Consider the following 12,214-nt stretch of genomic DNA (forward strand, 5'->3'; position numbering starts at 1 on the left):
CCCAGAGATGTTCCAAGGTCCTGGGCCTCATTTTCCCTTGAAATACCCCCAGAATTAGGCAGATCTCTCTGGAGTTCTCCATACTGTTGTAAATTAAATTTCCAAGCCTTGCTCTTAGCCCAGGATCCCAAGTTTTCAGCAAAATTTATTCAGAAAGCCCCAACTGTGCAGAAACACAAAACTATTTTCTATTTTCTCTGCACCCCCCACAACTATACCCCCTTGTGTTTCTTCATGGCTGGTGGAATAGGTTGAATGGTATCCCCCCAAAATTCGTGCTCACCCAGAACCTCAGAATGTGACCTTATTTGGAAATAAGATCTTTGCAGATGTAATTAGCTAAGATGAGGTCATACTGGGTAAGAGTGGGCCCCAAATTGAATGTCTGTTGTCTTTAACAAGACACACAGAAATACACACACAGAGGAGAATGCTGTGATAAGACAGAGATTGGAGTGATGGGGCGACAAGCCAAGAATGCCAAGGATTGCTGGGGGCCACCAGAAGTCAGGAAGAGGCCAGGAAGGAGTCTTCCCCAGTGTCTTCAGAGAGCATGCCCTGCCAGCAACTCGACTTCTTGTCTCCAGAACTGTGAGAGAATAAATTTTTGTTGTTTTAAGCCACCAAATTTGTGACTTTAATCTGTTATGGCAGCCCTAGGAAACTAACACAGTTGGCTACTGGTGGATTTTTCCGGAATATGTCACGCGATTAGTCATTTTGTTCAATCTGCCCAACAGGGGCTCAGTCTATTAGGCAGTTGCCAGTAGGATTCCCTTCCTGGTGTCTTCCACACTGTCCGGGGTTCCTGGTTTCAGTCAGTTGAACAAATCTCATTGTAAAAGTCGACCTTAGAAAGCCTAGCAGCTTTCTCAAGTTTCTGTATTAACCTTGTGTACCAGGCCTGAGGCATATACAACTGGATATATTCGTAATTTTTTCCCAGACTTTGCCTTGGCCTGCAAGTAAGAAAAAATATGGCAAATTCTGTCATCCATGTAACTCTGGCCAGTGATTTGAAGCCGACCTGAAGGCCTTTCAGCTAAAGTCAGGCACAAATTTTGTGTCCCCTTTCCAATGGTGTAACTCACATTGTAGGTAAACTGCCCCCAGAATACGTGTCTGAGGGCTACTTGATCTACTTGGCATGTTTTCCTCTTTAAACTTTAATGTTTCTGGTAACCACCCCTAAGTATAAATCATAGTGTTTTCACTTGGGAGAGGAGCTAATGCCTGCCTTTTGTACACACAGTCTCAGAGGGCCCACACGACATCCCTGGAAAGAGTTTGCAATTGTTTGGGTCCCCAAGTTGGACGTACGCCAGTCCGGCAGCACAGGTGGGTAGGGCCCCTAATGTGGCCACCGACCTCCCATCATTTGGTAAATCTCAGGTCCCTTATTTCAGCCCACGTAGTTCAGGGCAGTTGAGTTCTTATTTTCAGAGGCACTGCCTGAAGGAGTGGGCAGAGGGTCCATGCCTCTGGCTATTTGATTCTCCCCCACTTTGCAGCTTTGGCAGGAATTGAGCCAGGAATGAGTTTGGCAAGATGAGCATCTGCATGCGACCCATCAGCATCTGCATGCGACCCAGACACTTCCACCAGAATTTATCATCCATTTCCGCAGCTCATGGCTCCACAAAGGGATGTCTTTCAACAGTCTTGGAGTCAAGTTCTGCTCATAGAGCAGGGCGACCACTTCTGTTTTCAGCTTAGCAGAGCTGAAAACCCCAACAGGCATTGGTGAGTGAGGCCCAAGTAATTGAGGGAAACCTCTTGGGAGTCTAGGATATCCCTTCTTCCCCCTGCCCCCCAAAAAGCCAGTGGCTTTCCTTTCTTCAGGCAGCAGAAGGGGATTGTTGCCCATTTCTCCTGCAAAACTGAGATGCTGCCTGGCAAGCAGGGTCTTTCTTGCAAGTTTTTTTTTTTAATCTCTTTTCACCTGTCAGTCCGAGTTGACCCACCTCCAAAATGGGCACATCTGATTCCACAAAAGCTCATTAGCAAGCTTAAAACTTGCTTTTCAAAAAGGCATGCACAACTATGAACAACTGATTATACACCTTGAACGATTGTATGTTATGCAAATATATCTCGATAAAAATGCGAAAAAAAAAAAAAAAGGCATGGTTCTAGCAGCCGTGTCAAAAACTTTCAAAGTGTGCTTCAGTCTGGAAAGTGCCTTCCTTTTCATGCTCTCTTGGCATGCTTTCCTTAGGCAAACGTAGCGAAAATCCATCACTTATTCCGACTCCCACAGAGTCAGAGTCCAATAAGATTTCAGGCATCCATTTTGATGGTAAGAAGGCAGCAGTTTTTTCCTTGGATGTCTGAACCCCAGAGGTTAAGAGGCATCCATCCCACCCACGGGTGGCAAAAAGCAAGAGAGTCCCACTACCACTTCTCATTGCAGCTGGGAGAATTCCTCTCTTCTAAGCACTCTTGACGAGCATATAACATCCAAATCAGTTTCTGCCATACATTCAGATACAGTAGTATAGAAAACAATGCAGAGTCATTTCTGAACTCTTTTTCCACCATTGCAAGTTTTGCACAAATACAGCATTTATATAAATAAAATCATAGCTGCAGGGAAAAGATATTTTCTCTAATCCCTCTCTTCTTTTCCCTCACTGTAAAGGGATTCCTGAGACAGAAAGACCAGCATGGGTAGAATGGAAACTAAGGATTAGAGGGTAGCAGAAAAGTGTCTCCAAGATTGGTGAACAGACCCTTTCCCTGCAGCATGGAGCAGCTTCACTCTGCAGTCCTCATGAACTTGCTTCAGCAGTGGCAGCTGATTCTCCGTCTCTCCTCTCAGCTGCACAGAGAGTGACATCAACTTCTCTGGGCCCACCCAAAACCCACCTTTGGGAATTTCTGGACCCCCTCCTCTCCCACCTGGAGAGAGAGCAAAATCCAAAAGCGCCATTCAGACTGTATTTTCCAACCCTGGGTCCTGACACCTGGCTAACAAATTTCCCAATCCTTCTGGCAGGTCTGCTGGTGATTCTCATGGGTAGTCCTCAGATTCTCTTAACCTGGTGCAGGGCTCTCATCTGTCTCATTTGTCATCTGTCCCTGTGAAAAGCAGGACCTCATCATCCTTGTCACTGTAACTGTTGTGTTTTTAATGTTCATCTTTATTGATTTTATTCTGAATGTAAACACGAGGTGTTCTGAATCAGAGACAGATTAGTTATTATTTATGCAAAAAATAATAAAATAATAATGTGAGATAATTATAATTGCATTGGCACTCCTTGTCCCAGTGCTTACTCCTGGGGCAATGTGGGGGCCCCCTCCCTTCCATAGTGATTTCACGTAGCCACCTCCTTGAGTGGGACAAACCGTTAAAAGTCATCAGACCTCCACAGGGGAGGAAAAAAATGTTAACAAAGCATTGATCCCCTGATCACTGTTGATAACAAATCTCCACACCCTAGAGTCACAAGACCCTGCTGAAACTCTGTTCTCACACCCCCTCTCCCTTTTCCTAACCCTTATAAACCACCCCCAGCACCCCCTGCTTTTGTGGAGCGAGTGCCTAACTAACATCTTTCCCAGCCCACTGCCACCATGGAACCATAACTCCTGTAAGTAAGTCCTGTTAAACTCATGTCTGACTCCGTGCTTGGCGTGTTCTTGGTCCTAGAGCTAAGCTGGGTTTTGACAGGCAATGTGACGAAAGCCACGTGGAAAAATCTTCAACATGAGTGGTCAGATGCTCCGTAGGCAAGGGACAGAGAAAAATAGATTTTCTCTACTTATATACAGGAGAAGGAGACAACTGCTTCCCTTTCCTCTCCCAAAAGTAGAGAAAAACCTCTTTTTCTGGTTTTCTCTGGTTTCTGGTTTCTGAAAGGATCCCAATTTCTCACTGTAACCCTTCAGAATATAAGTAAATCTCTCCAGGTAAGTCCTGGTGTCTTTAGCTTTTGCAAGGTAGAGATGTCTCCAAGGCCTTCGGAGTTTGGAAAATCTCTCTAGAGTTCTCTATTCAGTCTCACTATCTATTAACTTCTCAAGGTTTGCTCTTAGCCTCTGATCCCAAGTTTTCAGCAAAATTTATTCGGAAAGTCTCAGCTCTGCAAAGTGGAAGATTCTGCTTCTCTTGCTAATGATTTGCTCCGTTGGGCCACGTTGGAAGCAAGACAAGTGCATGACTCATGACCCAGCCATCTGTGCAGCTCCTGCCTCACAACGATTGTTTTTGCTCTCTTAAAAGGCCCCATGCCTTGGGCTGTCAGGCTAAAGCCTGAGGTGGTGGTGGGAAGGGGCAGAGGCAGCCAAGGCAGGAGAATCGGTGAGGTGAGCAGGAGTTGAGAAAACCTTAGGAATGTTGGAAGCATGAGTACTGTCTGTGGGGTACTTGGGAGAAGGGATATTTCATGAGTAAATGGAGAATGCCAGTCTTAGATGCCTAAAGGAGAGGAGGTAGGAGCTAGAGAAGCAATAAGCTAGGAAGCAAGTGTATTTATAAGATATGTTGAAGGTACTTTTCTGGGCTGAAACACCCTAGAGAGACAGCAGGAGAGAGGATGTGTGTTTGAGTGGGGTTGGGGGTCCATGTCCGTGTGGAAGGCAAAGGGAGAGGTCAGATCATCTTTGCAAATGGACCTTGCAATTTCTGCTGGACACACTCACAACATGATGAGTTTGAACTCACACTCCCTACCAGAATATAATCCGAGGCTGTGTTCTGTGTGCCTGGATCCAAGGTGCAGTAATGGGTGGCTTATTCTGATGCAGCAATCAGGTGACCCTCGCATGTACAGATCAGAGCCCCTAATCTTAAAAGACAGACCTACAGTCTCCGTTAGATTTCTCAGGAGTTGTGAACTTTACAGGTGATTTTAAGGCAATTTCCTTGTGAACATATGCTAAAGTCCTGCTGAGGTGGTCACATCTGCCCTGATATGAAAGGAAGTTTTACTTCTGTGCGAAGGAAGAGGAAATTCAGCATTTTAGAATAAAAAAGTTTACGTCTTTAAACATTCTGACAGCCTAGAAATGCATCTCAGTAAGTAAAACTACATTTATGCAGATTCTTTCCCTTGAGTGGCTTTTGTCTTCTAGAAGTTAATATTTCAGGAGGCCCAAAGAGTCTGATCAACTTGAGAACAGCTGGAGCATGGCAGACAGAGTCTGGGAGGAGAGAGACCATTAATGCAAAAACTCAGTGATGCTCTCCAGCTTGGAGCAAGAGCATTTCAGGGGCTGGGACAAAGGGTGGCTGACTGAGCAGGGTGGCCCTGCCAGGGGATCACAGGGAGGCACCTGCAGGCTCGGCTAAGCCTTCCTAGATTCTGGGGCAGATCCTGTGCATTAGTACAGGTCACCTCACCCCTGCTCCAACTACAGGAGGGAAGCAGGCAAGGCTGCAATTTTTGTGATGCTTTTGGTAAAATATACATGTATATGCATAGTCTGGGGCAAAAGACAGAATTAAGTGCCTTATCTCGTGATGCAAAGTGGAGACCTCTCCTCAATTGCATTATCACAGAGCCCAATCCTCATTGGAGCAGGAGGCCTCTGCTGCACTTCATTTATCATCACCCAGACCGAGCCATGGAGACCTGGGGCCTAGGGTAGATCCAGGCTCTGTCAGGACCAAAGGCAAATTTCTTCAGCAAATGGCAGAGATTACCTATCCTTGAAATATAAACAGGGTTACTTATTATTGGCCTCTTTAAATCCCAAGTTAATCCTACATTGATGTTAGTGGCGATATTTATTTATTCACTCCATTTCATAAAACTCCCTTTCAGGAGAATTAGAAAGGCATCCTATTCTCAGGGCTGTAACTATAGATACCCATTTTGAGAGGGAGCTTCTGCTAACAGCTGTGACAGGTCTTAACTTCCCTTCTGTGATTTCTACATGCGATAAGGAAATCCTTCCCCATCCAGAGGAGAGTGCCCATTGTAATGTTTTTTTTTGTATGAATTTCCCCAAGCAGTTAAAAATTTGCAATTTTAATAAAGCTTCTGCATCTCATTCTTCTCATGGCATGCCCCAGACTTGACATGATATGGGTAATACAGCTGGAGTCCATCAATGTGACATTCTAGCTTCACAGCAACTAAGGCATCCTTAGGGATGTAAAATCCAGAATCCTTAATCAAGACCTTGGCAAGACAAACATTTTGCTCAAAGCAGAAAATATGAAGAAGCAACAAATGTTGAATGTCCTTGGCTAGGTATTTTAGTTAGGAATGTGTTTTGTTACCCTCTAAAAATGGCATGAACAAAAGAGGGGTAGAGTTGTCTCACATAAGTGTGAAGGTAGGCAGTGTGGGGTGAGCACAGTGGTTCAACAAGGCCACCAGAGACTTGGGCTGTGTCTTTCTGCTTTGCCTTCTTTAGTGGGTGGCCTTTTGACATCATGCTTGTCACCTCATGGTCACAAGATGGCTGCATCCTCTTCAAGACACCAGCAGAAAGAAAGAATCAAAGATGAAAGAATAAAAGGTGAAGGAAGGGCTTTTTTCTTGTGAGACCTTCTCCCAGCAGCTCTCTGCCTTTATGTTATTAATCACAATTGTGTCAGGTCTGTTGGTTGTAAGTGAGCCTGGGAAATGAGTATTACGCCTTTCTGTGTCCACATTAGAGGAAGGCATGTCAAATGAAGCAACCTACATTATCTACCTTCAAAATATTACTGAATAGGACATACTGCTGAGGTATGCCTCTCAGAAACAAAGTAGGGCTAGCAAGAAGCTTTACTAACTTAACTGTTTTTTCCAGGTGAGGAGAGGGTTATGGTGCTGGAAGAGTCTAGTCAAATAGGCAGTGGGAGTTGGGAAAAGAAAAGTCAGGATTGGCCAAAAAAATGATCCGTGTGCCTTATCAGTGCCCTACAGGAGGAACTTGGAAGTACTAATAATAGCTGGGAACAAAGGATGATCAAGTTTAACATCCCTAATTTTGGGAAGAAAAGTTAAAAAGAGATAATACTGATAGTAGAACTGACACGTGTCAAGCCTTATTCCGGGCACTGTTGATGTTTCCCGCAATCACCTGTGAGCCAGATACGGTTATTCATATTGAACAGTTGAGGGCACCAGTTAATACTCAAAGAGGACACACAGTCAAAAAGTGGAAATGGAGGATTTAAGCCAGATCTGCTTGACCAATTCTAGGGCTCCCTTGTTCACCCAGGGCTGCCTTAGTATCCCAAGGCCCCACAGACAAGTCTAGCTCTTCTTGCCCATGATGCTCCTGCCCAGGCATCCACAGCCTTTTGGGGATGGCACCAGGCAGGTGACCCAGAAATACCCAGTCCCATCCCTACCAAAGAGAGCCCACAACCAAATAGGTTGCGGTTACCGCCAATCACTGCTCTTCCACTAGAATCTGAGCCCCTTGAGGGCAAGGACTGTGTCCTGTTCACTGTTGTATCCCCAGTAACTGGCATATAGTAGGTACTCAATAAATATTTGCTGGATAATGAATGTGTTACTGGAGTGTTGTAATATCAGTATACTGTGAGTGTCTAGTGCTAAGCCATGGTAGGTACTTGTTATGGTGCTTGTGAGGAAGGAGGATATATTTTCAGCTGACGGGATCAGAGAATAATTCATGGGAGAGTCAGCCAGCGTTTGAGCCAATTTTAAGTGACAGGTAGGATTTGGAAACACTCAGGTGTGGGGAAGACTGTTTTAGGTGGAGGAAACAGGGCAAGGTCACACAGGAGGGAAAGTGTGGACTATTTAGGGAGAGCCCAGTTTGAATGGAGGGAAGTCCCAGCTGGGTAATAATAGGTATTACTTGGAAAAAAGGGGTGTGTTGTCAAATATGATTGGTAAACACTGGGTTAAGCAACTAGATTATTCATTACAGAAGTTCTCAGAGTCTTTAAAAATGCCACTGTGACTCCAAATAACATTTCTCAAATATTTGGCCTTGGCACCCTTTTTCTTGCAGAGCATTGCATACACTGAATGTTCCACAGAACACATTTTGAGAAGTGCTGATCTAGCCTAGTCCCACATTTATAAACAAGGGACTTGAGACCCAGAGAAAAGAGTTGGCTCACTCAGGGCCACATAGCAGAATGTGGATTAGCACCCCAATCAGATCACCCCCTTATCCCCAGCTCCACCCCCAATATATTGCTCATTCGTAATGTGAGGACTATGTAAATACTAAGGACAGCCTTTTTATTATAGCGAACTTTTATTTGAGTAGAATCCAAACAACAAAGAAACTTGGCACTGGATTTTCCCCCAGTTTTGCACAGTGGTATTTTAGATTCATTACCATGACGCTGAGGAGAGATGAGAGCTGCCACACACTGTCATGGTCTGTGCAGCATCTGGAATCTTGGGAAGGAGGTTCATATCAAGTTTATCTTGGGCTTACCGGGAGTGCAAAGAAATGATGTTTTCCTGCACAGCCATTTTCTAGGGTGATTTAGGGGTTGGGGTGGTTTACAACCTGTGCTTCTCTACTGGGCTCTTCCTTGCCCCCAGCCCTTACACCTGGTGTGAGGGGAGGCAGAACAACCCCCTAAGGGTGTCCCTATCCTAATCCCTGTTACTTGCTGCTATTTTACCTTCCTTGGCAAAAAGGACTTTGCAAATATAATTAAGTTATGGACCTTAAATTAGGGAGATTCTTCTGGATTATCTAGGTGGGTCCAATCTATTCACATGAGGCCTTAAAAGCAGAGAACTTTCTCCAGTTGGAAGCAGAAGAAATGTGACAGAAGGGGACATTAGAATTGAAGTGAGAAGGACTCGATGCGGGCTTTGAAATTGAAGGGGGCAACATGACAAGGAATCCAGGTGGCCTTAAGTTGCAGAGAGAGGCTTCCATCTAACAGCCAGCAAGGAAACGGGGTCTCAGACCTAGAACCACAGGGAACTGAGTTCTGCTGTAAACCTGAATGAGCATGAAAACAGATTCTTCCCCCGGAGCTTCCAGATGAGAGCCCAGGCTGGCCCACACTTCAGTTTCGGCTCCAGGAGACCCAGAGCACAGAACAACTCGAGCCTACCTGGACTTCTGACCTCTGGAAACTGTGAGATGATAAATTTGTGTTGTTTTAAGCAAAAAGTCTGTGGTACTGCCCTTCCCCCATGTGGGATCTGACACCCAGGAGTGTACATCCCCCTGGCATCGTGGAATATGACTCCTGGGGAGGAATCTAGACCCGGCATAGTAGGATGGAGAACATCTTGACCAAAAAGAGGATGTGAAAGAAATGAAATTAGCTTCGGTGGCAGAGAGATTCCAAAAGGAGCCGAAAGGTCACTCTGGTGGGCACTCTTACGCACAACATAGACAACCCTTTTTAGGTTCTAATGAATTGGAGTAGCTAGCAGTAAATACCTGAAAGTATCAAACTATAACTCAGATCCCTTTAATCTTGAAGATGATTGTATAAAAATGTAGCTTATGGGGGGTGACAATGTGATTGGGGAAGCCATATGGACCACACTCTGGTTTGTCCAGTGTATGGATGGATGAGTAGAAAAACGGGGGCAAAAAAAAAAAAAAAAAGCACCCAGTGTTCTTTTTTACTTTACTTGTTCTTTTAATTTTTATCCTTATTACTTTTGTGTGTGTGGTAATGAAAATGTTCAAAAACTAATTTTGGTTTTGGATGCACAACTATATGGTGGTACTGTGAACAATTGATTGTATGCTTTGTATGACTGCATGGTATGTGAATATATCTCAATAAAATGGAATTAATAATAATAATAAAAAAAGTCTGTGGTAATTTGTTTTGGCAGCCAGAGAAAAAAATCACATTAACAATAACCACAGTTGGATTCTTGAAGGGAAAAGAGGTTAGGGCACTGCCGGGCCTGAAGGCTTTGGGGCTGAGTGTGAATGAGTTTCAGTGATGTTAAAAAACTCCAAGGCAAATGAAATAAGCTTCAGTGGCAGAGAGATTCCAAAAGTAGCCGAGAGGTCACTCTGGTGGGCACTCTTACGCACACTTTAGACAACCCTTTTTAGGTTCTAAAGAATTGGGGTAGCTGGTGGTGGATACCTGAAACTATCAAACTACAACCCAGAACCCATGAATCTCGAAGACAGTTGTATAAAAATGTAGCTTATGAGGGGTGACAATGGGATTGGGAAAGCCATAAGGACCACACTCCACTTTGTCTAGTTTATGGATGGATGAGTAGAAAAATAGGGGAAGGAAACAAACAGACAAAAGTACCCAGTGTTCTTTTTTACTTCAATTGCTCTTTTTCACTCTAATTATTATTCTTGTTATTTTTGTGTGTGTGCTAATGAAGGTGTCAGGGATTGATTTAGGTGATGAATGTACAACTATGTAATGGTACTGTAAACAATCGAAAGTACGATTTGTTTTGTATGACTGCGTGGTATGTGAATATATCTCAATAAAATGATGATTTAAAAAAAAAAGAATTAAAAAAAAAAAAAAACAACAAAAAAACTCCAAGGCAAGGGCCATCTCTTGTGGCTCCTCTGCTGTGTCCATGTGCTGTCTGATACCCAAATTGGGTGTCTGTCCTAATTAGCCCAGGCCCTCTGTAATTCAACTAATAGTTGATATTAGTGGAAATACCACTTGAAAAGAAAGGGGCTGCTAACTCACTCATCCTGACAGGCCAAAGTGTGATTGTTATGGAAGGTATCACTGAGGACACCTGCTGTTTGAGCAGTCCAGGCTTCTAAGGGAAGCCTTTAACTTTTCAACAGGGAGCATTTCCCAGAAGAGAGCCATTTGTCTAGGAATCCAAAATAAACCTGACTGTGCTTTAGAAAGAATTTCTGCTTCCATGATAGATAACCTGAGTACCCTTAGATCTACAGGCAGCTTCTGAGTCTTGGTCCGTTTTTGTTTCTAAATGTGGAGAAAGTGTTTGCATTCTTTTACTTTACTAAAATAAAATGGAGACATAGAGAAGGGCTCCGTTTTAATGGCCTGAAACCTTTCTTCTTTTTGTTTCCATTTTGTTTGATTTTCTGAACCTATTTGAAGTTATAATATAATAGATCTAATTATTTAACTAACACATGAATGTTTTGGCATAGCATCTTATCTCTGATGAGGAGCATGTTATTACAAAATACTTTCATTTTAAAAGGTGGAGGAATAATTTTTTTGTTAAAATTTTGTGGAAATTCCATACTGTTTACAAGTGCAGGTAAAATCAGGAAAGCATCTTGGATTACATAGAACAAAACATCCTTTTTATTAAACTTGGGTGTATTTGCAAGCTATTTTATTCGTACTCTGTTGTCATCTGTAACGCACACAGAAGATACCTTTCCCACAGTGTGATTCAATACCGGCACCCAAAAAGATGGTCTCAGATTTCATGTGTCCGGGTAATTAGCTGCGTTTGACTGGGTCGTTTAAACCATTTGAAGTTCAATAATGCATGAATTTCTGGCAGACTGCCTAGCACAGAGTCCATAAATGCACTTGTATAGGGACTAAACGTTTTAATGGTGGAGAAAATTTTGTGTTTTAAATACGAAACAAGTAATGTTGTGATTACTCTTGCCTAAAATTTAACCTATGGCAAATTCATGTTTTAGTATGACACAAAAAAATTCTGATGTGAGTGCTTTCCAAAGAAATCTTTCCTATGCTTTGTATATTTGGTGGCATGGTTTCTTGTGTACATTCAAATCAAATTCAAAAATTCAAGCACCCTAAATTAAAATGTCAGAATTTCGATTGAGCAAGACCTCTTGGAATTTGTTTGGGTGCCTTAAAAAATGTAAGATAAATGTAAATATAAGCATGATAGTTAATTTTTTCCCTTAAGAGTACAGTTTTTATGCAAAACTTTAATTTTGTCCCTGAAATTTTACTGGAACATTCAGATATCAAAATAAACACACTCAAATTTTGATAAAGGTGTTTTTACTGGAAGGGGTTTCTTAGAGGACAGAGAAAACACAGGCTTAGCCCAGGCCGACTGTGACTTGATTTTGATTAAGTCACAAGCTTTCTTTGTGTCTGGCTGCATTTCCTCTAAATGGTCATGATATCAAATCTCACCTTAAACTCATTGATGATCACCTTCAAGATGCATAGTGACTACACTATTTGCTGCCCTAAGTCACTCCTTCACTCAGAGCACAAGGACTGATGACTGTCACACTTCTGTTGGCTTGGGCTCCCCATACCGACCAACCCTGGGAAAAGAACCTCACTGGACAGGCCAGAATGCTGACACCAGCTCTCTCATTAGAGTGTAGAAAG

At 43.1% G+C, this 12,214-nt stretch overlaps 1 protein-coding gene across 11 annotated transcripts in view; it reads left to right on the forward strand.

The window, feature by feature from the left end:
• STOX1 (storkhead box 1) overlaps window positions 1-12,214 on the forward strand; it is a 92,874-nt gene that overhangs the window by 66,380 nt on the left and 14,280 nt on the right. The window contains exon 1 of one of the 11 annotated variants that reach the window (XM_037804230.1): window positions 785-1,743. The exons of the other annotated variants lie outside the window; for them this stretch is intronic. The gene's annotated coding sequence lies outside the window, so the exon portion shown is untranslated. Of the gene's footprint in view, window positions 1-784; window positions 1,744-12,214 lie in introns of those variants that run through there. 11 annotated transcript variants of the gene reach the window in all.

The sequence above is a fragment of the Choloepus didactylus genome, chromosome 15, assembly GCF_015220235.1.
Source record: "Choloepus didactylus isolate mChoDid1 chromosome 15, mChoDid1.pri, whole genome shotgun sequence".
Classification (NCBI taxonomy): domain Eukaryota; kingdom Metazoa; phylum Chordata; class Mammalia; order Pilosa; family Megalonychidae; genus Choloepus; species Choloepus didactylus.